Source organism: Mesocricetus auratus, unplaced genomic scaffold (assembly GCF_017639785.1).
Source record: "Mesocricetus auratus isolate SY011 unplaced genomic scaffold, BCM_Maur_2.0 Super-Scaffold_100015, whole genome shotgun sequence".
NCBI lineage: Eukaryota > Metazoa > Chordata > Mammalia > Rodentia > Cricetidae > Mesocricetus > Mesocricetus auratus.
In genome coordinates this window covers 38367954-38372808 of record NW_024429198.1, presented here as the reverse complement: position 1 = coordinate 38372808, position 4855 = coordinate 38367954, and the positions used below count along the sequence as shown (strand labels likewise).

General features: G+C 39.7%; 1 pseudogene; it reads right to left on the bottom strand.

Moving 5' to 3' along the window:
- Positions 1–2464: 2464 nt before the first annotated feature.
- Positions 2465–2976, bottom strand: LOC101842663 (annotated as a pseudogene).
- Positions 2977–4855: the final 1879 nt, after the last annotated feature.

Here is a 4855-nt window from a genome sequence, read left to right as displayed (position 1 = left end):
ACATATAGCTTAAGAATGAGTGTCCAAAGATAAATTCACTAACATTTGCAATAGTAAAAGAAGAGATACAAAACTCCTTTATTCCTAGGTTTAAGGTAGCCACATTGCAAAATAATGCAATTGCTTATAGTTGTAGTTCCATAGAACATTAATACTTACTGCTTCTGGTTTATATAGTCTTCCAAAACCAAGGATACTTTGACAGTGTTTCAATTATATTTTAATTTAAAGCAAAAACTTTAAATAGTTTTCTAATTGATTTACACTGTCATTTTATTGTTATATTTCTCTGGAATATAAAAGGAGACTTGTAGTTATCACCATGGTACCTAGAATCCCTGAATCCTGTAAGAATAACAAAGTGATGTCTCTATAATGGAATAAGGAAGAACAGGCAGCAGAAACTGACAGCAGGCGTATTGCAAAGAGGATACTGAAAGTCATTCTTACAAAGTTCTTGGAGGGAGTGTAGCTTTATCACATGAGAGGTAAAAGAACACAATTTTTATATGCATATTGTACAGATTTGAATATTTTACTCTATAAAGATATCTTATATTTTTGGAGAATGTAGTTTAGGTTATGTGATTTTTTGTGACAGGATTGATTATTCACATCTAATTGTCAGAAATGAGCTTAAGTCTGAAGTAAAACCCAAGAGAACTGAGTTAAATAATGATTTATACCTGGAAAACATAGCAACCTTCTGATACAAAGGTTACATAAGCTTCTGCTTTTGAGTCATGCCTTTTATCAGTCTAATTCTAGATAACTTCTGCTTCCTTCCTAAGCCCTTGTGTAGGGATGGAGGCAGGGGAGATAACCAATATTCTAAGATCACTGAGTGTACAAACAGGAGGACTTGGTCTAAGAAAGAGCTGAATGGCCAAGAGCAAGACAGGAGAAAGGGTAAGGCTGGCAAGCAGAAAGAATAAATAGGAGGAAGTCAAGAAGCCAGAGAAGTATGAGGACTCAAGGGACCGGTTACCCAGGTAAACAGCAAGTCATAGAGTAAAAAGTAAAGAAAGGTATTCAGAATACAGAAGGATAAAAGCCTGGAGACAAAAGGTAGATAGGATAATTTAGGATAAGAAAAACTGGCTAGAAACGAGTTAAGCTAAGCCTGGGCATTCATAAGAAAGAATAAGCCTCTATGTGTGATTTATTTGGGAACTGGGTGGCAGGCTCCCAAAAGAGCCAAAAGAATAGGAGTTAAAAGAGTGAAAACAACCAACAACACACACATGGAGATGCACAGTAAAGAAGGAACAGGAGAACATATATGTTTGTGTCATGTCACCTCATCACCCACATCATAACAAACTTGAACCATTAGAAATATCACTCCTTTAATACAAGCTTTACATTGTTTTAATGTGATGTAGAAAAATAAGAAGATTGGAGTCAATAATATTTTTCTTAAATTTCAGGTTACTTAAGAGTCAGTCCATTAATAATAATAATTTTAATACCTGAAAAATGTTGTTTAATATTTGCCATTATGTACGATGGAAACAGGAGTATCTCAAGTCTGAGGTCAATGTGAGCCACCCAGTGACCCATATAGACTTCAAAGCAACAACAACAAAAATCCCACAAAGTTATCATAGACACACCAACAAATCATTTCAACTAAAAACTAAGAGAAATGGCTAGCAATGTCATTTTTTGTTTGTTTTTGTTTCTTTGTATGGCCCTAACTGTCCTAGAAATCACTCTGTAGACCAGGCTGGCCTCTAAATCATAGATCCACCTGCCCTTGCCTCCCAGGTGCAGGGGTTAAAGGTATGTGACAGCACTGCAGAGCTGTGATGTTCTTCTCAGACGTGCACTGTTATATAGTACTCAAGTTGGTATTCTTTTGTGTTGTAGGACCTAACAACCTGTTATGTTCAGCACCATACTCAAGGAAGAGCTGGCTGAGCACATGCAAAGTCCCCATGTTTTAGTCATAGGGACCACATAAACTGGGTATGGTAGTCCATGCCTGGAATCTGAGTGCCTGGGACACCAAGGCAAAGTAACAGAAGTTCTAGGCCACCCTGGGCTACATAAGACTCTGGGTGAGATATAGTATCTGCTCACAAGAGTATGTAAGAATCATCACTTAATGCCATAAAAACCTCACTAACCCTACCCCTGATCTCTGGTCTTCTAAGAAACAGAAATGATGAGAAGCCTCTACTGGAGCCTCTAGAAACTCAGAATTCCACTCCAGACAGACAGATGTGTCTTCCCAGTGACTCAGAAGGCTGTAAACAGTTTTTCAGTCTCCAGAACAGCAAAATAATTTTAAATGTAGAAAACAAAATGGAACATTTATTATTAGTTTTTAACTCAAAGCAATACTAGGTAGATAGGATAAGAAATTAAATATAAACACAAGTTCTACCCTAGCCCTATTTATGCAAGGCAGTATAACAAATGGACTCATAGAGAGACCATCTGGGCAACAGAGATTCTATCAACGACATCTCCCGTCTGGTCTCCTGCTTCGTCTTCCGCCACCTCCTCTTGCCCTTTGGTGAACCCCGAACATAACACCAGTTGACGCTGATTGGCTGTCCCATCAAATCTTGACCATTGAGTCCCTCCATGGCAGGCTGAGCCTCTTTTTATGTTTCATACTCAACTAGAGTATACACCTTCAAGAATCCTGTACGCCTGTCCAAGTTAAGGGGGATGATTTTATTTCCCCATATTCAGCAAGTTTGTCATGAATATCTTCTTCAGTGGCTTCTTCGTGGCCTCCAGTGTCAAAGAGAATTCAACCTTCAACAGAGCGCTGGGGTACAGGTTCATCGCCATCCTGCTCCACACTGTCATAATCCTCTCGCATCCGTGCCTGGGACCCCTTGAAGTCAAAGCCACAGCCCTTCCTTATCTTTTTCTTTTAGTCTATAGATGCTCGTCCCCATCCTCATCCATGGCGAAATCTTTGACCCCAGCCTTGTGAAGATCCAGCACGTCTGCCATCTTGCTTTACTTGGAGCTCTCGTCCGTGCAGCTAGGAGCTAATAATAATTATTTAGACTTTATTAGCTTCTGTGTTCTCATCTGTAAGTCAGTAACAATGAGGCACAGAATCATATAATTACATATTAAGTACTGAATATAGTGACTATCACATAAAAATAAACATTGCTATTTTCATTGACACAATGATCATAATTTTTTATGCATGGCACATGAAAGCAAAAGCAAGCAAACCTAGAAGACTTCTATACATGTAGCTATGTACCTGAAATTATTGTTCTACCATTGAATGTAATGAGAATACACCAGCATATAGGAAAGGTTCACATGAATTTATTTAGGCATAAAATGGGGGTAAACACTCACTGATACAGGGTTATTGAAATTACCTACTATTAATGGATTGGAGTGCCTTTAATTCCAGTAGTGTATATTAATGAAACTGGGTATAACAGACTGTAGTGCCTTTATGTTAAGGATCCTAAAGTCACGTTTGATACTTGCTTCCTTGTTTAGAATGAAATGTTCTTTTACAGTCTCTTCTGGTTAGTTTTACTTTGAAGTCTATTTTGCCAGATATTAGGGCAGCAGTGCCTGCTTGCTTCTCAGTCCTCTTTGAATGGAGTAATTTTGCTAGTCTTTTCACTCTACAGCTTTCACTTGGCTCATCTTTAGAGCTAAAATGTGTTTCTTTTAGAGAACACACTAATAGATTTGTTTCTTGATCCATTAGGCAAACCCCATGTCCTTTGGTTGTATAACTTGGTTCATTGCTATTTAGAGTTATTGACTGAAGGCTGTACATTGATTTCTATTGCTCCATTGTTGATTTGGGGTGGATATTTGTGTTCTCGGTAGTACTGTGTGCCCTTGCTTGCTCCTTTTCTATGTAGATGTGAATAAGATTGATCACTAAAACCATGTGACATTGTTCATTCTCAGTGCCTTGCAAAATTTCCTCTGCCAATGATATTAGTTCAAACTCTTCAATTTAGGTTCTGACAGACATTTGGACAAGGACAAGGAATCAGCCACATTGTTTGACACTTAGCAATATTCTTTCCTGTGAAACCTCTTGAGCTGAGCCTACATAGTCCACACTTTTCTCAGCATAACAATTTTCCATCATCCTACTAGGATGCTTCATTAGCATTGCTTAGAGGATTCATCTGCTTTTCTAGTCTAAAGTCTGATCTTTCATAATCCTTCAAACAGCATTATGGTCAGCCTTGTCACAACAATACACCTCTCCTAGTTCCAACTTCTGTCTCAGTTAAGGTTACTGCTTCTTTCAGGAAACACCATGACTGAAGCAACCTTAAAAGAAACCATTTAACTGGGAACTTGCTTGCAGTTTCAGAGGGTGAGTCCATGATCATCACTGTGGGGTTTCTAGTGGCAGGCAGGCAGGCAGGCAGGCAGGCAGGCAGGCAGGCAGGCAGGCAGGTAGGCAGGCAGGCAGGCAGGCAGGCAGGCAAGACACTGAAACAGTAGCTGAGAGATTGCACGATCTGCAAGTTGAAGGCAGAGAGAAGGGGGGTGGGCGGTACTGAGTCTGGCTGCCATGAGTTTTTGAAACCTCAAAGCTCACCCTCAGTGACACACCTCCTCCAACAACAAGGCCACACATCCTTCAACCAGGCCATAATCCCTAGTATTTCACAAACAGTAAAAATTGCTGGGACACAAGCATTAAAACATAAAAGCCTATGGGGGTCATTCTAATTCAAACCATCACAAGAGGATAAGTTGTCCTCACCTGGCAGAGAGTTTGAATGTGGCACATCAGGAACCTAGGTGATGGCGGATGGAGCAGGTGCTGGTCAAACCTGGTCAGAGTTGTGGTTGGCACAAGCTCAGATGGATATACTATGCACAG